At 43.0% G+C, this 20,534-nt stretch overlaps 1 protein-coding gene across 8 annotated transcripts in view; it reads left to right on the top strand.

The window, feature by feature from the left end:
• Positions 1-20,534, top strand: part of raraa (retinoic acid receptor, alpha a) — a 141,704-nt gene that overhangs the window by 28,900 nt on the left and 92,270 nt on the right. For 3 of the 8 annotated variants that reach the window (XM_040023325.1, XM_040023328.1, XM_040023323.1), the window contains one exon: positions 9,584-9,705. The exons of 3 other annotated variants lie outside the window; for them this stretch is intronic. The gene's annotated coding sequence lies outside the window, so the exon portion shown is untranslated. The remainder of the gene's footprint in view (positions 1-9,583; positions 9,706-20,534) is intronic. 2 more of the 8 variants (XM_040023327.1, XM_040023324.1) reach the window with 1 other exon arrangement.

Raw genomic sequence — 20,534 nt, 5'->3', positions numbered from 1 at the left:
CACCTGCTGAAGAATCCTCAAAATGTCCCATTGTAACCATTTCCTTTTCTGTGGCTATATTTAAATACACACTTTGCACATTTCTTTGTATTAAAGGATTGATGCCTAGCAACAGGGGATATTGTTATTACATTGCTTTTGATAATCACCCGGATATAATTTCTTCCTACATGTTTGAAGCGTTGACTGACAGCCTGACAATATCCTGTTTTTTATCCAAGAGCTGTTTAGTTTGACCTTTTCTGAGAATGGAGTGATTTCAGTTGATGATGGACAGAGTCAATGAACAACACTTTCTTTTTGCTTTAAAAAATATGCAGTTTACATGTTCGTTTTCAGCTTTTAACCATTAAACACGGTAGTCTAAACTAGTGATGTTCCTGAGACATATGGTAGCTTCTTTATGCTGCGCGTAATGTTCAGTTGATTCTTGCCACACCTGCTAAAAAGCAAGGCCAGCAAGTGGCAAAAGTGTCCAAAGCATTAAAGGGAAAAAGCCATTCCTTATTTCTCACTACCTGAGCGATCCATCGACAGTTCTGTTACATCAGGCGAATGATTCATTCGCCATTTGTACGTTTATCTCTGAGGCTGTTAAGCATCAAACACCACCTCATTTGTTCCCACTGAAGTGATTTGAGTTCTTTAACCACCGGTCAGTGAGGAAATAGCATTTTCGCCTGGTACACAGTGATGAGCTCTGTAGCAGTCATTATCAGAAAGCACTCTGGCCAACTCCACCCCCCCCCCACACACACACACACACTAGTGAGCAGCAGCCATCCATTTTTTGCAGATAAAGGACAGAGAGAAAGCTACAGTGACTGTACGTACACACTCGTGCACATAAACATATGACTTGTTTACAGGAAGCTGTCAGCCATGCGTCCGTATGATAAATAAACAGTGAAGCATCTACTTTTTAATGATGGCACATACAGGCCTACACGCCAACTATTGATGGAAAGATTGAAAGTGTTCTCAAGGGCCTTTCCAACATGACAAATAGGTCTGGATTTTTTTCCCCCCCTCCATTGCTTGCTCTTTTATTTATCTTGTGCAGGAGTTTGAAGATGCAAGCGATGCCAAGCACATTTATAAAGAGCAGTGACCAACAGGGAAAACATTCAGAGCATGAATGAAAAGAATTTGATAATAAACAGAGAGAAAGCCACAAAGAGTAAAAATGTGCTTTCCTTCAGGAGACCAGAGGACATGCACAAAGTGTAGTTCAAAATTTAGAAAAAAAAAAGAGGGTTGTTTTTTTAAGGTTTTTGTCAAACCTGAGGCATAACTGCTCACCACCTCCTGCCAATGTCATCTCAGGATACCAAAAACAGCAAAGCCACCTGCATTAGCAGGCTGCCCCTGCCGTGCAGAAGATGCTCCGCTGCTCGCTTTGATAAATGTTTCATTGTTTATGCTCTTTCTTCTGCGTCTCAGTTTCTCTCTGCTCCTCTCCATCCTACATCTAGTCGGGTGAATGTTTTCAGAGACCGGCGGGCTTTCTGTTTTTTCTTTTTTTTTTTTTGTCAAGTGTTGTTTCAGTGTTAGTCGAGCGTTTGATGTCTTTCTCGATTGTTGTTCATCTGCCTCCCTGGGCCGAGATCACAGGCAACATTTATTAATCTGCAGGTTCACACTCACAGCTAAGGGACTGCTAGCAGCAGGTCCACCACATGCCTTCTTTCCTTTTTCTCTTTTTTTTCTCTTAAAACTATACACTGCCCCCCCCCCTTTTTTTTTTTTTTTTTTTTTTTAAACTATTAGCAAATGACCTACTTCATGAATCTAAACTTAGCTGCACTCAACCCCGAGTCAAGGGAGCGATTTGATTGTGAGTTTAGCTCGTGAAGGGAGGGCGGTGTTATCTGTGCTTCACAAAGACACAGGGTTAATTGATGCACGCTAGTGTCACTGTGGTGATTGCTTGCCTTTTTGCCTTGTTGGCTTTTTAAGTTGATTTTTAACCCCATTATCTGATAAGCCGTATGTGGCAGGTTGGGTGTGTGTGTGTGTGTGTGTGTGTGTGTGTGTGTGTACGTGTGAGTCCTAGTTGCCTCACAAAGATGAAGAGCTCTCTCTTTACCTAAGGGGAATGGGGTTTGACAGTACTGTAGCGCCCCCACCCTCCCTCCATCCTTCTATTGAAACCCCCTCCACCCCTCCCCTCACACACCATCCCCCGCTGCTGATAAATGTGTTTTTCTTAAAGGAAGAAGGTGGTTGGTTTAGAAGAGTCTCTTTTAATGTAGCTTTTTTCCCGTGTGTGTGTGTGTGTGTGTGGGTGTGTGGGGGGGTGCACGGGAGGGGGTGCTTGCTAATGCAGTGCAGGGCCATACAGCAGGGCTACAGGCAGGCAGACTCGGAGGCAGGCCTGCAACCTCGACCTCAGCATCATTTGTTTGGACGAGGGCCGTCAGCGGCTGTCACGCAGCCCATGATGAAGTGTCAGTCGGTAATTGTCCCCGCGAAGCATCCACATCTCAGGGGGTGATGGTGGAGGGAGGGAGGACGGGAGAGCTGGGAGCTGACAGAGAGAGAAATGACACCCGGGGCTCCTCCCATTCTCTCTCTTTCTCCTTCCTTCCTTCCTATTCACTCCTCTTTTCTTTCTTGGCTTTCTCTGCACTCTACCTACAGCTGCACCTCATAGGAAGGTCTGCTGTGTGCTTGGCTCAGACCACTGGCACCCATGGAGCTTCATCTGGGCTCCAGTAGCAACATAATAGATGCATCATATATAGATTTGTGGGGGTATAAACTAAAATCACCCAGAACTGAATGGTGTACCTTTGTGGATACACATTACTGAGAAAGTATATATTTAAAACCACTCTGCAGCTGCTGCTCATCATTTAGTCTTCCATTTAAAAAAAAAAAAAAAAAAAAAAAAAAAAGTACTTATCTTTCACACATTCATCTCCGTATTGCCTTGAGCTTTTAATGGGCCTGATACTTGACTAAGAGGCCTCTTGAAGGCTCTTTGGTGGAAACATTGTTCTCCTTCACTGATCATCTTGAAAATAAGTATATATTTTCTAGCTGTTGTCATTTTTGGTAATTAGATTCAGTAGAGGGTTTATATTGATTGTTCAATGTCTCCATGTAATGAAAAGCTTTTACAGGACACACAGTAACTATTTATAGTGCAATCCATAATGTGTTGCCTTATGTCATGGGCCCTAATGCACAGCAGCCAGGCTCCTGTGCATAAATTGCCGGCAGAAGTTTGAAGATAGAGCCTTGTATGAGTGCGTCATGATAGACAAAAGGGAGATGGAGAGGAAGGAGATATTAAAGGAGAGACAAAAGCTCTTATGAAAGAAAGAAGGGGCCACAGGAGGAGAGAGGATCCCACGTGGAGAAGATGAATAGAGGCTGCATACTGAAAGATGGGCAAGGCATGTAATGGAAATGCGGAAGGAGGTGAAAAGAGGCGAGAATATGGAGGAAACCACCTTGAGATATGAGCCCTGCATTTCCACTTTCTTCCTTCTCCCATAGGACTTCCAACCACCACCGCTATCATCTCCACCTCTGTGATGGTAGGATGAAAGCTGCAATGTATGGTAGATCAGTGATGGGGTTCCTTATGGAGGAACAAGCAGAGTGAAGAAGAAAGATGAATATAAAGGACAAGGACAACAAAAGCATATGAAGAAAGGAGAGAAGAAGTATGTGAAGGAACATGACATAAGAGGGAAAAGTGTAAAATTAATAACAGGGCTTAGAAGGGAGACTCCATTTTTGGCACCTGGCTTCTTATGACACCCTGAGGACAGCAGGTGAATTATAAGGAGGCAGATGGGAGGCATCCCAGTCTTCTTCCCTCTGTCTGTCTGTTGGCTGCAGGTGGAACACAGCCTGCCACTCCTGCTGTCTAAATGAGGAGGTGCTCTCCTCCTTCTCCTCCTCTCCTCTGTGTCTCTCCCTTATACACACTGCTTCTGTCTTTCTTTCCTTTAATGGGGCACTGGCCTGGGGCGCCGAACCTGCTCCCTCTGGAGCAACACACATACAGCGTGCACACACACTGATCATGCATTACAGAGACTCCTGCATGCCCTTGCACATGGTGCGATACACACACACAGAAAGGGAGAAGCAGGGGAAACCGCAGCCCCCCAAATTATGCCCCAGTCTGCGAGATGATGAATCTGGTTGGTGATTAGTTAGTAGAGGAGGGAGGCACACTGCATAGGCCCTTTAATGGGCCATAATTTGGGAAGATAACTGTATTGTCCTATCTCTCTTGACATTTAAATCTAATCAGACCCTGCTGGTTAGCACTTTGGTCCAAGACAAGAGGGAGCCTGGGAGGGATAAAAGGCAGCAGAGAAGCATTGGTCCATAGTGGGTCATTGATCCCTGTAGGGCAAGGCTAAGCAATTAGAAAACAAGACCAAGAGAAACATTATTTCATGCATTCCCTCATTTATGTGTTTATTACTTTTGCTTTGTTTTGTTTAACTATCACCACACAGAACGCTGAATTCAGTATATTCTAAGGGATGTATATAACGTTCCTTTTCCTTCCATACGCACATGATTATGTGTACACAAGCACCACTAGTGAGCCACTCCAAGGCCTCTTTTGTGCTCTTTATTACCACAGATGAGATGCTCAGTTTGATTAAGACTTCTCTTTTATCCTCTTCATTAGCAGAGGAAAGCCACGGTAGCAGCCGTGGCCCATGTAAAGAGGGGCATGAATTAGAATCCACTTATTCCATAGACTGCCACTAATTCCACTCAATGGCGTTTAATGGCAGGGAGTAATAGGAAAAGGGTGTTTCTAATTGTGTCTTTGGATAGGGCAGTGTGTGCTGAACAGCTGTTTCGGTGAAGTAGGCTCCTCAAAGAGGCCGAAGTCCAGCGACAGCATTGGAGGGCCCGCACAACTCCGTTCGATCGAGCTCACCAGCAATAAATGCTCGTAGACGAGCCAATTTCCTCTGGCGGAGCATCCTGCAGAGTGGAGGAGCTGGGCCTCAGTCAATGAGAACCACCTGGTGCTGAGGGAATGTGATTAGGCTTGGCACTGCTGTGAGCGAAGAGCTGTTTTGTTAAGGCGGATTGAGATGCAGGAAAGGGGGGGGGGAGGTGGAATCTTGCCTGAGTTTGGTTTGCTGGAGAAATATTGACATTAGGTTTTTGTCAGAGCGAGATCTGAGACACAATGTTGTTTTGTTGGTGCGCAATTAGAGGGAATTATTTTGGTGGCAGCATGTGTTTTACGTTTTGATCTTGGTTGCCGACTCGGTTGGAGCATGGGACACGCCACAACAATGGGGTTGTGGGTTCAGCTCCCACACAGACTACATGCATACCAACTTAGAAGTCAGAATAGTTGCGCAAATGGCTAACCATACGGAAGATTAACGCTTTTTTTCTGCACTGATGGGAATTTTATTGCAACCTCAAAAATGTCTGGAAATCCACAGAGAATGGCGATAATCTTTGCATGGCAAGATTTAGCTGTTGCATGGCCCACCCATGCTACAGCTACAACCAATGGCATTCATTGGACTTTGTCACAGTGCATCACTATAACAAATAAGCCTTCAGAATAGCCTTCTTCTATTTAAGCTAGCCTCAGATAGATGATCACAAATTTTCCTTGTGTTGTTGGGTTGTTTATTAGAGGTGGGAATCACCATACAACTCACGATACGATATTATCACAATACTTAACGCACGATACGATATTATTGCAATTTTTTAAAATATTTTGCGATATTCAAATTCTGTACATAAAGGTAAACTTTATCAATATTCATTTTATCTAATATCAAAGTCTCACACTCAGTCTTTCTCTCATTTCAGTCAGTTTTATTGTTGACAAACTGAACGGTTTGTATTACAGTCTAGTCCAACTTAACTGAATGCAACCATCTGGTACAATTATAGCTATTCTGAACTATGCAATTTATGAAAACTATGCAGCCCATTCAGCAACTGAAGAATTTGAAAGTAAATTAAAACAAAATATAATTTTACATTAAATAAAAAGGTTTTAAACTTAATTAAAATAAAACATGTCTTAAATTAAAATAAGTAAACTGTCATGTTTATTGCTGCCAAAAAAAAAGGTAAACACATTTGGACAGTGAAGGAATGTCAGGGTTCTTGCTCAGAAAAAGGATCAACATGCTCTGAAGTCAGAGCATGTTCCAGTCCACGAAAAAATTGTTTGTAACAAAATATCGATTTCTGCTGTCCCTGTATCGATACATTATTAGCAAACAAAATATCACGATACTACACAGTATCAATTTTTTCCCCCACCCCTATTGTTTATGATCATTAGTGATGACTTAGACCTTACAAGGTTTAATAAAAATGTTCTTGCTGTGGCCAGCTATCATCACATCCCCTGAGTTTATCTGGCTTACCTGGAGGTGTGTTCTAAAACAGTCTGCCTGTGTTTCTTGTTTTTGCTGACTTTTCGTTTGTTGTTGTTGTTTTTTTTTTTTTTTTTTTTAAATCATGTGACCATATTCTTAGCTCTCAGCAATAAATTGTGTGACTACTGTGTTATTATTACCCACAGAAATGGCAGCCAAAACTATGAAGAGGGCTGTACCTCCGGGCTGCTGCACCATTCATCTGAAGCCTTGTTCCTTTTGATGCGTATTTAATTTATTTGACCTTTTAATTTAACCAGACATGTCGGACCTTTCCCAAGATTCGGTTTTCACTTGTAAGAAACAGTCGCTGTGTGTGTGTGTGTGTGTGTGTGTGTGTGTGTGTGGTGCGCTTTTTGTGCGCCTTCCCACAGGGGTTATCACAGTTGAGTGAATGTTGGCTTGCGGACAGTAGCTCTGATCACATTTGATGATGGAAACGCATACCACTGAGGATTGTGTTTGTGTGTGTGTGTGTGTGTGTGTGTGTGTGTGTGTGTGTGTATATATATACAAAGCAGATTGTGGAGGTGATGATAGCCCTGCCAGTGTCTGTAGAGGGTATTAATCTCACTGTTTATGCATGTTTGTCTTTTATCTTTTCTTCTGCTGAGTCTTCAGCTCTACATTCCCAGCGTTTATGATGTTTTTCCACCTCAAACCATTTTTTCCTCTTAATACATCTGTTTGTGTGTTTGTTTTTTAAAGAAATCTCAGTGTCATCCCTTTTTCCTCCATTTTTTTTCTTTATGGCCTGTTCGCTCATCCTCCTCTGCTGTTGCCCTCGTTGCCCCTCTCTTTCTGTTCATCTTTTAATCTCCACTCATCTCTCCCCAGTCTGGATCTTGGCATTTAGGCCTCTAATTGAGCTGGCATCCCTTGAATACTTCATGGAAAAGAACAACAGAGAATCCCACCATTGTTTTCTGTACCCTGTGTTCAGACACAGAAGGCAGGGCCAGTCTGTCTGGGTAAGAGAGAGAGCATTTACAATGGAAGGGGGGGCAAATAAAAAAAATGTAAAGATTTTTCAGTTTCATAAATGTGCATTGCCCGAATTGACTGTCTGTACATTTAGGAGTTGATTGCATGAAGACAGCTGATAATTTTTTACCAATATAAGAGTCAGTGTGACAGAGTAGCTCATGGCATGCAACCATAAATGCACCAGCCTTGAGAATACAGTCAGTCATGATTAAGAAATTAAACCTGGAACTTATCCTCTTACACTTTCTGTCTTGCTTACCCTGAAGAAATCTCCTCCTCCTCCTCCTCCTCTCAGCTGAGCACACCCCTCGTTCCAGAAAAGAGAAATGAAGCACTGGTCTATTCCTTTTTCCAGAATGTGTTTGACAGCTTCTCCAAGCTCTCCACTAACAAATCCCAGCACACACTTGCATGGAGACACACATTCACAAATGTTTTGTAGCAAATCCCTGACTCGGTTTAATCGGGGTGTGTGTGTGTGTGTGTGTGTGTGTGTGTGTGTGTGTGTGTGTGTGTGTGTGTGTGTGTGTGTGTGTGTGTGTGTGTGTGTGTGTGTGTGTGTGTGTGTGTGTGTGTGTGTGTGTGTGTGTGTGTGTGTGTGTGTAAGGAGAAAGTGAGAAACTAAAAGATAGAAATAGATTAAGGTTGCTGTGCGAACTCTCTATCTTCAACTTAGTTTGCTTCTTCAGGTGAGAGGTAGATGAGGAAAGTGTGTGTGTGTGAGAGAGAGAGAGAATGAGAAAGAAGTGTTCTCTAGTTGCAGACTGAAAGAGGACCCACTGCAGGATGCCCTTCAGGCAACTAACACACAGAGAAGAAACTGAAATATGAAACAGTGGCAGCACACATCAGCACATACAGTATAAGATAGAGAGCCCACATTCATACACACACTGACAACTACACCAAACTCCCCCTGTGTGTGTGTGCGTGCATCTGAGTGCGTGTGTGTACATGTCTTTGTTCTGTCTGGCTGTCCTCTTGGCACGTAAATCATAATGGATCTCATTATCCAGCTGGGTCGGCTTGGTGGGGCCTGTCTGGCAGGAGATGATAGCTGGATGGCTGAAGGGCTTCCATAACACATGCGCACACACACACACACACACACACATACACAGGCACATACTCAGCTTTATCCATATATGCATGCCATTTAGCTTGGATAGCTTCTGTGGGAGCATATATGTTTCATTTTCACTCAAATAACATCAACAGACGGACACACACACACACAGACACACGCACACGCACGTTTATAGCCCATCCAGACACAATGGACATTAGCGGCTCAGCTTGCCGTCAGACAGAAGGCGAAGTGATGCAGAGCAGAGGGAGGGACGGATGAAAAATGGAACTTATCCTCTTACTCCCTCTCTCTTGTCATCCCCTCCCCACCTTCTTTCACCCCCCTCTTCTTTCCTTCTTTCTTCCTGCTTATATCCTATCCGTCACTTGTTTGGAGGACACAGCAGATGTCGGTTTGTCCCTCGAGGTGAGCGGGCGCTTGTGCTGCCATCTTTTTCCTCCTTATCGTGGTATAGTTTCCCACACAGACTGCAAGAGAGGCATGAATCACACGTGCACGCCACGCTGGTTTTGAGTTGGGGAGTGGTGTGTGCATGTGTGGGTGGGGGTAGTGGGGGGGGTAATAATGTTTTGTTCCAGTAAATCACATGTTTCGTGAGTCTTGTACACAAACACATACGCACGCTGGTGCCATTTGGTATCCGAGCAGTGCTCAGAGTTATGCTGTGAATACAGGCGGAGCAGTTGGTTGCTCGTAACACGGTTAGGGCCTACACCATTTGTCTGGACATGACCATTACCCAAGCCAATTACTGGCTGGTGTACCGGCGACTCGCCAACAACCTAATGTTTTCCCGTCATGGCTGCCCCCACCGGCCCGAAACCCCTTCCTTTGCAAACACACACACACGCAAGCAGAAGGGGGGGGGGAGGGTAGAGAGGAAGGATGGAGAGCCTGAGGCAAAAACCCCCACCCCATCGACTTGACTGACTGATACACCTAATAAACTTTCATTTAAGCTAATGTTCCTCTTTTTTTCCTCCCCTGATCTTCTCACCATCCCTCCCCCTCTCTCTTTTCTTACTTTTTTTTTTCTCCTCATTGCTACTCTCCTCCTTTCCTCCTCTGTTTTTCAATTTTTCTGTCTGTGCGCCAGAAGAAGGGCCTCTCCGAGCAATCGATGCAGGCAGTCCACCAACCGGAAGCCCAGTTGGCCGAACAGCACACCACTCAATCAGTCTGAACAGCAACACCCAGGGTTTCTGGCAACCAACTGAGGTAGACGCACTCTCGCTATATATACAGCAGTAGATCCTGAACTGAGCTCATTTGATAAATCATGTACATATCCTGCAACAGCAGTAAATGTCATGCACCAAGTTTTATATATCGAAACGAAGCCAAATGAATCAACAGCAATACATCAAACATTCACACTCATCTCTTAAATAGCGCAGACATGCCAGAGTGTTTTGGAACGGGGACTCTTTGCCACCGCCAGCCCATATATCTTTGAATACTCTAGGTGATATGCTAATTTAACTTTCAGACAAAACAGCTGTTTGTTTTCCTTCTATTTATAGGCTTTGTCTGAGACCACAGCTGGCTCAGTATGTACATGTGTGGTTTTCCCTGTACTGGTTACTGTGTCAGTATGTGTTGACAGTGGACACGCTCTGTACAACCACACTGTTTGTAGTTGCTTTACTTTCACTGGTTTCGTGTGCAGAAGATGCAGTGTGTGTGTGTGTGTGTGTGTGTGTGTGTGTGTGTGTGTGTGTGTGTGTGTGTGTGTGTGTGTGTGTGTGTGTGACTGAATTGTAAATTTTATATGAGGTTTCATTGCATTCATGGCATTGTGTATTTTTTGCTAACCTTAAAATATGTAAGTGGTGTATTTGTTCTTAGTTAATCTCTTGTAAGTGTGCAGTACAAAGGGGTTTCTGCTCTTTGTCTCAATTTGTGTCGAGTTGGGAAAAGGCAGGAATCCCCCCTCTTTTTTTTCCCCTTAAAAATAGTACCTTGCTCTTTTCTCCATTTGTTTGATTAATGAGAGCTGCATATTCCCATCATAATAAGAAACTATAGCTTTTGCTCACAGAAGTGAGTAGTTATTTTTAGGGCTGCAGTTTATGATTTCATAAGCTCCTTTCAGACACGCGCTCCTTTTCATTCATCTGACAGCATCTCAGCGCGTCGGCTTCGTGTCTGTTACAGCTTTTACAGAAAGGAAAAGCTGTGACAAGCATGCTAGTTTTGAACCTGTAGCACATGGTTACCCTTGAGACTTGGTGACCTAAACAGCCTAGCTAAATCTAAATCAGAAATGTAATGTTCTGTGCTTCTATCTGCTGATATTTTATTTAGATTTTCAAATATTTCTTCACCTCATGTTTTGGATGGATCAGAGCGAATATTATTACTGCCTTAATATAAAGAACAGTAATCACAGCCTTTAATATAAGGACTCAGATATGTCAACAGGATTCCTGGGTGCAGATTGCTGAAACTGTCGGATTGAATGTGAGTGAATGTATGAAGAAGTAGAGAAACTTCAGCGGCAAACATCTTTCCCCTGAAGGGGGAAGAAGTCTCAGGGTTTTATTTGTTTTTATAATGCCTGGCCCTGCATAAAACACCGGGACATGACCACAAGGTTATTAACTGCACGCGTGGCTCAGCTACGGAGTCTATATCGTAGCCTCGTATGATTCAGCGCTTGAGGTTGAATGAAATGGTCCTATTAATGAAGAGGCATGCACAAGTTTAGAACTGAGTGTACTTTTTCTGCATCTTTGGGGAAGTACACATACAGAACTCTCCAAAGTAACTTTTCATGTATGTTGACTTTCCCGTCATTACAGATTAAATTGCCTATAAAACACTACTTAAGAGTAAATTATTTACCTGAGCGAATAAAAAGTCTGCGGCAGCACAGATTAACATGACTCAGCAGTAACAGCTACAGCATGAGTTAGTTTGGGTAGCTGCTTTTGGTCTCACTGCCAAGTTTATTTCATACCTGCAGCTATAGGAATTCGTTAGTTTCCAAAGATGGAGAGTTGCATGCAGTACTTGCTCCTGCTGTTCTACTTTAAATCTTAGAGAGTTTAAATTTCAGTGTCAAAAAGGAAACTAGAACAAAATGATTACTGATTAATACCCATCTGAATCTGATAATAACTGTTTATCCAAGATTGTGTGGTTTAATATTGGCTGGAGTATCTAAAAATGTCACATCCTAAGCTTCACTAATTGAAATAATTAAGGCAGTTACATTAGGTCACTAACCAAAGTAAACCATAGCAGCTCAGTGTCTTCAGATGCCATGGGTATTAACAAGGAGAAGAAGAAGAAACCCCTGTGCACACATGATGTCAGCAGGCAGACAGTGCACTGGTGTTAATGACACTCTCTGGTCTGCTTCTTTCAAGGACCTTCACTAACTCTTGATACATTAGTGTTTTCTCCGCTGAGTGCTTACCAGTGTGAAGTAGAATTGCTTTATTTCCCTCCTTTACCCATTGACCTGCAGGTTCTATCACTTTGTTGTATGCTTTATGTATCCTCTGCTTTCTCTTATTTAAGTGTTTAAAGGGAGCAGAGACTTTACCGCTACTTCTTCAATGTGTGGGTGGTTTTCCTCCAGATTTTGACATCGAGATTTCTGCCTTGCAACCTATACAATTAGCCAAGCCGCATTTCTGCAACATGCACAGACTTCAAAGAACTCACCCCACCCCGCTCTATATGATGCAGCGCTGCTGTCTCCTCATCCATCCGAAAGTGTAGGCTCGGTATGCTTTGTAGCTGGAGGTGTGCTACTGTAGGCGAGATAGACAGTCTTTGTATTTTTTTTTTTTTTTTTAATAAGTTGGGCAATAACAATAAATCCTACAGGCTAATCACACACTCACCAATAACCCGCCCTCCCCCACTGAATGCAGAGCGATGCAGCATTACTCTGCCGCCGCCTTCAATTACGCCATTCATCATGCATCTTATCTGGCCGCCGGTTTGATTGAGTGTGCAATGGGAGGCACTGCAAACCCTGCATTCTCTATACCTCCGTGTGTGTGTGCGTGTGTGTGTGTTTATGTGTTGGGGGTGTTGACAGGAATGGAAAACTGCATTTGGGGGGGTGTGGGCACATGCGAGTGTATATAGGATTTATTGGGATGTATGATCGTGCGTAGAAATGTGTGAGTGAGAGCACGGCAGATCTACAGAAGTGTATAAATCAAACCGGATGATCGTCCTCCCACTCTGATCCACTCTGTCTCAGCTAGTGCATTCCTCTTTTTTTTCCCTTTTTTTTTCATTTCTACTGTCCCTTTGCTTCCTTCCGTCTCTCTCGGTCCTTTTTTCCCTTTCAGCTCCTCCTCCTCCCCCTCCTCTTCTCCGTCTTCTTCTCTGTAACAGATTTGTCTGGGGGCCCCTGTCTAATCTCCAGCAGTGCCGGGTGTTGGGAGACGGGCGACAAATTTTAATAAGCAACTGGGCGCTGTAATTTAGCGGCCTGGGAGGGAGATTAAGCTGATTGATGCTGGGCTCGCCTAATGGTCCAGCCTACGGCTCCCAGCCCAAATTGGTGGTAATGAAAGTTTTGTGCAAATTGAGATGGAAGAAAATAAGGCATCCTCTCATCTTCCCTCACTCTCTCTCTATCTTCATTCATTCTTTGTATTCCTCTCTCAGTTTCTAGCTCCCTGTTCATTTTCTCCTGTGCTCTCAATCTTTTTGACAAGGTGCGTCTTTCCCTCTGTCTCCCTCCATCAAGCCCTCTCTTTCCTCCCCTCCTTTTATTCTTTATCTGTTTCACTTTCTCTCTTTCAAGCTGTCCTTCATATCCTCCGCCATCATTCATGCCTTCTTGGCTCTTTGTCTTTCTTATCCTCTTTCATGCTCATTGCTTGCTCTGCCTCTTTACCAAAATCGATTTGTCCCTCATCTGCTGTCTCTCTCTCTCTATATTTCGCTCTACGCTGTCAGTAGTTTTTCTCAGGCACGCTTAACTCCTTTCAGTATGTTTTTATTTATTTCACTCACAGGCTCATTTGCTCCCTCCCTCTTCTCTTGGCTGTAGAAGGAGTTTGTGTGCCCTTGTGGTTTGCAGCTGGTGCAGGAGGTGTTGTCTGCATCGCTCCTGTGTTGTCAGGTCAAATTCATTTAGATCTGCAGAGAGATGTCAGGAGAGGGCCTGATGGCTGTCTAATATTTTCTTTCTTCTTTTTTTTTCCTCCTCTGCTTTTTCTTCTTCGGCCCTCCAAATTACTTACAGCTGGACCGTCACTCTGACGGGCTTCATCTGCCTTGCATTATTAGGCTGTGGAGACACTTTACAGGGTATGGCGAATATGTGTCTGTGTCCAGCACCTTGTCCTACTGGCAAACTGTGTTTCATTCAATGTGTTTGTCAGATTGTTTTATGATACATCAGTTCCAAATCATATCAAGCAAATCTCAGTTTAGTTCCGGCAGAATTGGTTGTCTGAGGGTTGAATTTGTTATAAATAAATGCATTTTCTGCTCTCTATTTATATAAGAGTGGTAACGTGTAACAGCGGTTTTGTTTTAAATAGGATTCGAAGCAGTGAGGATTTGTATGGCATCAGGGATGAAAGACACCCCCCCCCCCCCCCCCCCCCCCCCCACACACACACACACACACACAGAAGCAGAAACTTCATAAAGTTAATGTACAGAGATGCAGTGCCACGGATCTCTGTGTTGTGTGGGGAAGGAGCATGGGAGTGAGCTCGCTGCACTAAGGATGTTACCTTAAAATGACTTCTGTATGGGTGTTTGTATGAGGCACAGGAAACTAGGGTTTCATAAGTCTTGCATGAGCAAATCAGTGTCCTTACTAAATCTTCAACTTTCTCTGGCCACCACTCCCTTAAGCGAGAGAAACAGAGAGAGAGAGAGAAAACTGTATGCATACTGAATGAAGGGAAGTTGAGAGTGGCCTCGGGGAAAATGAAAACAGCAGCTATTAACATGAAGTGATGGTGGTGGGTGGGGGGAAGGCAGTGCTAATCCACTGGTACTGGAACACTGCGGTACTGTATGTAGCATTAGATATTTTTGCTGTTATGAAATCCCCCCTGAGGATGGATGTGATGTTGTAAACTCACACGGGATTTCTGGCCCTCGAGGACTTAAGCGTATGATGTGTTTACATGTACTGCATACGTTTGTGTATAGATGTTTGTGTAATTTATTGAGGTTGTGCAGACATGTGACCATGTGACTACCTAGTCGTGAGGGGAGAAATGAGTATTACCCAACTGGTTGTGAGTAGTTGCTGGAGGTTGATGGCAGTCGCTGGGAAAGTGATTGCTAAAGACCCAGTCACACAGGCCTACAGGCCGGGTCATGACCCCTTGGCTACCACATGTTAGTAAGAAAAATGTGTATTCCTCAACTGTTTGGCAAAAATCTCTGTAATTGCTTTGGTTACTAGCATATTGCTGCAGTTATGGTTTGAATGGCAGACTTGTCTATAAACATTGTCCAGTTACTCTCTGAGTAGAGAAACAAAGACAATTGTGCCTTCTGAAAAACCACAAAACTTTTAATTTGAAGGTAAAGCTTCTCCGTTTTTGGTTTGTGTCGCAGTTTTTTTATTGTTTTATCAGAAATAGTGTGATTTTTTTTTTTTTTTTTTTTTTTCATTTGTTTTTTTTTTAAACTTATTTTTGCATGTTTCATTTTGATAGTAATTACATTTTAATTATTGTTTAGCACTTTTGTGTCTTTTAAAGCAATATATAAATAAACTTCACTTACTTAATGCCGTAACCAGTAAGGAAATACACATTTTTTTGCTAACAACTAGTGTCTGTTAGCATGTCCAATATGTTGGACAACTTTTAAGCAATGTGTACACAACATCTCGTGAGAAATCTCAATACACTCACTGATTTCCTTGTGTGCACGTGTGTCTGGGTGTGTGTGGGTGTTAGCCAGTTCCCGTTGCCTAACAATGTAACGACTGTCTCACTTTTCTGTCCCATCTTCTCTTAACTTCTACTTGCTGTATCTTTTTTTTTTCAAAGGGTGAGGCTGTTGATGTCCTCCTCCTCCTTTCTTGCTGCCCCTTTAAGTTATGGGTCACTCTATCATTAAAAGCATCACTTCTCTCTAAAGAAGCTCGCGTGTATTATTCAAACTTGATCACGAACCCTCACATCATTAAATAAGGGACCAAGCTGAGTTCTCTCTATCACTCAATGGGAGATAAGTAGGAGGTAATAACACAACATAGTTTCAGAGTTTCCCTGCATACAGCATGTATGGTGTCAAAGTAAGTATTCCCTCCTTTGTTTTCCTTGAAGGCCCCCTATTAAGTGTATTTCCTAACTCGTGTTGCACAACGAGCACGCTTTAGCAATATCCTGGACAAATACGAACAAGAAGAGCATTTATTTCAAGCCCACTCTGCCCTCCAACCGAGGCTCGGAGAAATATTTTCAAGGCAACCAGAACGACACTTTGCAGCTACAAAGAAGCAAAGTGGGGCAGCGAAGCCTGTAAATATGTGGCAACTTTCTCTGAAGTTTATCTTGGCAAAGGGCAGCCCTTGTTGATGGCTCGCAGAAGTATGTGGTTGGAATTCCAGACAACACAGTATAATCGCACTTTCCAAGTCTGCCTAAATACAGTGTGGTCAAAGATTAGACATGGCCCACCTCCACAGGAGCTGTTAAGGCTTTTCTAAAGTTCACGCTTGGCTTGCCAGCGTGGTTTGTTAAGAGTTGATTGTTAATTTTCCTTTGGGGGACAGAGATAGAGGAAGTTTTGACGGACAACACGAAATGCGGCTTAAACCGTAAACTGACAGGAGTTTTTAGTTCCTGTTTTGCTTTGTACACTGGTTGCTTGTTTTAAAAATTTTGGTGGTTATGCATGCAGTGATTTGGCACCGGTTAGCACTTGCTTTAGTTTTTATGGAGGTCAGTATGTCTTGCTGTTTCTTGGAGAGACTGTAAGATATGGGCATTTTAATAACTACACCCTTGATATAGCAGAAACAATGGGAAATGCAAGGCTGCTCCTGCTATTTTCTCTTTTCTTTGCCTCACTGTGTTTAGATTTAGGCACAGTATGTTTGAGGGTTATGACTGCAAATTATCTACCTCCCTCGATGCAGGCTAGTGGAAGGGCAGTAATGCAAGAAACTGAGAGCATATGAACAGTTTCTGTTTGCTGAATGCTCTCCTCCCACCTCATAGTTTCATGGTGGATGATGCTGGGAGGTATTAAATGAGCTGACTGAACGGTTTGAAATGCCCTTTTATAAGATAGTGGGATGTGCCTGATGGTATGGGCTGCAGGGAAGGATTTTCTTTTCTTTTTTTGGGGGGGGGGGTCATTTGTTTTCCTGGCTGGTTGCAAAAGATGTGAAGCAAGGTAAGGGAAAATGAGAGGGGGAGGAAAGGAGAAGGGCGAGGTGCTGATGGGAAATAGACGAATGGCGTGCCAGTGTCGGAAGTGGTCATGTGCTGAGGAAAGACTAGGGGAGAATGAGAGGGAGGATGGAAGGAGGGCTTGACTGATTAACCTGTTTACCTCCATGAAAATGCTCCGGGCGCCACTCTGATTAAAGTTCAGTCTTCCATCTATCATCGCCGTGGCCGGCTTGAACCTTCAGAGCTGCCGATACCAAACACTGTCAAAACGATCGAGCCTCCAACCCGCACCACCTCCACACTCCTCCAGCAACAAGCCTATTGCTCTCAGTCAGCAGCATAATTTGCATCTTATACTTGTCACTTCTTCACTTGTCAGTAAACCTTCAGTTAATCTTCTCTCTGTCACTCTTTCTTCCTCACCTGCTGAGTTTGTATGTGTGTCTGCCTTTTTATCTACTCCTTCCAGTGTGCTTCTGAGCTTCTTCCTCTGAAGACTCCCCAGGAATGGTCCTTGTGTGTCTTAGCCCGTTTCCTCCGATGATGTGCTTTCCCAACTCGAGGCTTTTAGCACCTCCAGCATAATACGATTACACCCGTTTGGGGACAGGATATTGTTAACGGCTTTCTATAAATATCCTTTCCAGTCCAGTCACAGTAACACAGCAGCACTACAAGCGGACCTGATGCAGCGATGGGCAGAGGCGGGGGCTGCACACGGTGTTCTGGCCACTCAAGCACAAATGTTAGCCCTTTAAAAGCTTTTTGCACTGTCCTAAGACCAGACGGAAAAGTAGAAGACAGGGGTTGACAATTAGATTTGAGTATGGGCCATAATGGCTTCCTTGCAAGTGCATATGGGTGCATCGATGCAGTAATGACTGTCTGAAAGAGAATTTATTCTCTACGGAAAAAACAACATCCTCAGCCAAACAACAATAATTTGTTGTAATTTTGATCATCCGAGGAAGAAGGAAGTTGGGTAAAGTTTTGAAATAGCCTCAAACTCAGAGACGATAATGGGGATAATAAGAGTGAACATCCCATTCAGTAAGATTATTACTAGATTGTTATCTGGCAGTAATTTGGGCTTTTTGATAGTTCAGACCCAAACACGCTTCATCAACATCAGCCTACCCAGCAAAACTTGTTGGAAAGACGTCGATGATGACTTTTTCGGCCATGTAAACAATGTCTATCTCTGAAGTTTGTTAAAAAGCAGGAAGGAACTCTTCCTTCTCTACAGCATAGCAGCTCAATCCTTGAATATACTTCCCCTGTCCACAACTCTGCTCTGGTCCATTTGGGTCAAAGTGACAACAATTTCATCTTCAGGTGGTGAGGACAGGGTTTGCACGTATGTCCGCGTCCCTGCCTGTTTTTTTTTTTTTTGTTTTTTTTTTTTTTTTTTTTTTGTGACCACATGGACTTGCCCATGGAAAATTTCCCTTACAATACACCAACGATGGATGCGCCCCAGGTGGCGAACTTCAAGCGGACTTCAAAGCGGAATAACAGGAATGACTATCTAGCCTTTGGCTCTCTAGCAGTCCGTGTCCATAGCGGTGTATAATCAAGGCTTAAGTCGAGCAGCAGCTTCAAGCCCAGAGCTTCTAGCTTTGAGGTGACATTGTAAACTGCTGCATCCCTCTGATACCTTAGCATATGAAAGTTAATTTTTGACTGTCTGCAGCTTCCACTTTTGAATCAATTTTAAGCAGATTTTTAGCCTTCTTGGATGTGTACAAGCCACGTACAGCTCTAAACACGAATTGGTCCCTGTTTGTAATGAAGTTGGAAAATCTTTCAAATTGTTAATAAAAGCCCCGAAAAGGCAACTTTAAATGTTGAACTTTTTTCATCGTGCATTCCGATATAGAGGAATGTCTTTTTAATGACCAAACATATCTCAGAAATCAACATAAATGAAAGTTTAAGTTTCCAAAAACTGTGCAAAAGGTATGCATATCTAAAATCTCTTTCTTGAAGATATAAGACTCTATTCTCTTATTTTTACCAGTGCCAGACTGCTGCTTTCCATCAGAAGAGTTTCCACAAATAATATAAACTCACAATGTTTGAGTTTACAAGAGTAAATATCCCTGCAGGGCATCAGTGATATAGTAAACCCGGTATTGCTTATGAATAATATAAAAAGAAAAACAAACAAATGTTTTTTATATTAGACCGCATCTCCATACTACCCGTCCTGTGGTGTGGAGTCAGTCACAGTGGTAACTAATATAAGATATATATATTTTTCATTTTGCTTTAAATTTTTAACTGTTACATTTTCATACTGATTCAGTTAAAATGATGTGATTTTTGGATTGTTTACAATCAGCAGTTTCCCAGTAGATACAGCTTAGTTACAAATACATGAACTGTATTGTTTTTAACTTTTTAAGAGTGTAATTAATGCAAAATTTAGACGTTAAACAAAAGCTGGAAAAAAAAAAAACACCAAACAGTAACAAACAAATAATAATCCGTCCCAGTTCAGATCCTATCGTATTCCAAGAAAACCGTGAAAATGGATTCATTCACAGATTGCAGGGAAGTATTAAAGTATTAAAAACCTCGATTTCACTCTCTCCAGTGTTCATGGGCTGCTTTTCCTCTCGCTTCTCTGCAGGATGTGGCGGAAAATTAGGTCAGTGTGTTTGATCGCGCTTTCGCCCGTTCCCAGGCAGTCATCCCAACAATTTTATTGTATAAAACACTTCTTTGTTTCCCCCTGCTCATTCTCCGTTTCTTCCCTTCGGCCTCTCTCACGTTCTGTCTCTCCCGCTGTCAGTGAAAATTGACTGAAAACACATGGGCATCAGCTTGCCCAGTTATGCCTCAGCACACAACAATACTTGGCGTTGTTCAAACCAAACAGCAAAATATAAGCAGCTTTCACCAAAACTATGCTTCTTGCTTTGGATTTTCCAAATGCAAATGGTTGCATTTGTTTGGGATTTTTAGCTGCTTGGATTGTATGGGGAGGATTTATTGTATGCATTTCACAAAGATATCAAAGATAGTAGGACATTGTTCTTAATTCTGAGCTGATCAGTGAATATGAGCATGTACATAGAGTGTTCAGAAAACCAGCTTAGAGAGTGTTATTGCTAACCCTGGGGGCAACAGGAAAGGTCTGAGGTGATTTCTCTTCAGCGCAGACAGCCTATATGGTGTTACAGCAGCCGATGATGGACTGATTTAATCCCACTGATGCTGCTCGTAAGACACAGGAAGAGGCAAAGTTACGCGTGCACGCACACACACACCCACACCAAGTCACCCTTTAGTCATAAATGTGGTCATAATGGAGATTGTGCATGTGTGTTTGTGCGTGAGGGAGACAGAGAGAGGTCAGCAGGGCTAACCAGTCCCCTGGCTGTTCTCAAGGTTAATGTAAGACTGACAGCAGCCACCGTTAGCAACCTTCAGATGGTTTCCACCTCCTATGTGGAGAGATGATTCATCCTGGTGGCAGCAGTGCATTAAGATGTAACAGCTCACTCCCAGGTGTCACTCACCCTTTTAGACAAGAGCCTACATCATAATTTTACATTTCCTATTAACTCGTATTATCTGCGCTCAACCACAATGGTCCATTAAAGGGAATAGATGCTGCCGTTACTGCCTCATTCGCACATGTCACTCAGCTCTTGCTATATGTCATTATTTCATGTCACGCCACTG

This window comes from Simochromis diagramma, unplaced genomic scaffold, assembly GCF_900408965.1.
Source record: "Simochromis diagramma unplaced genomic scaffold, fSimDia1.1 OVJJ01000208.1, whole genome shotgun sequence".
Classification (NCBI taxonomy): domain Eukaryota; kingdom Metazoa; phylum Chordata; class Actinopteri; order Cichliformes; family Cichlidae; genus Simochromis; species Simochromis diagramma.
This window is presented reverse-complemented; position numbering and strand designations above follow the sequence as displayed.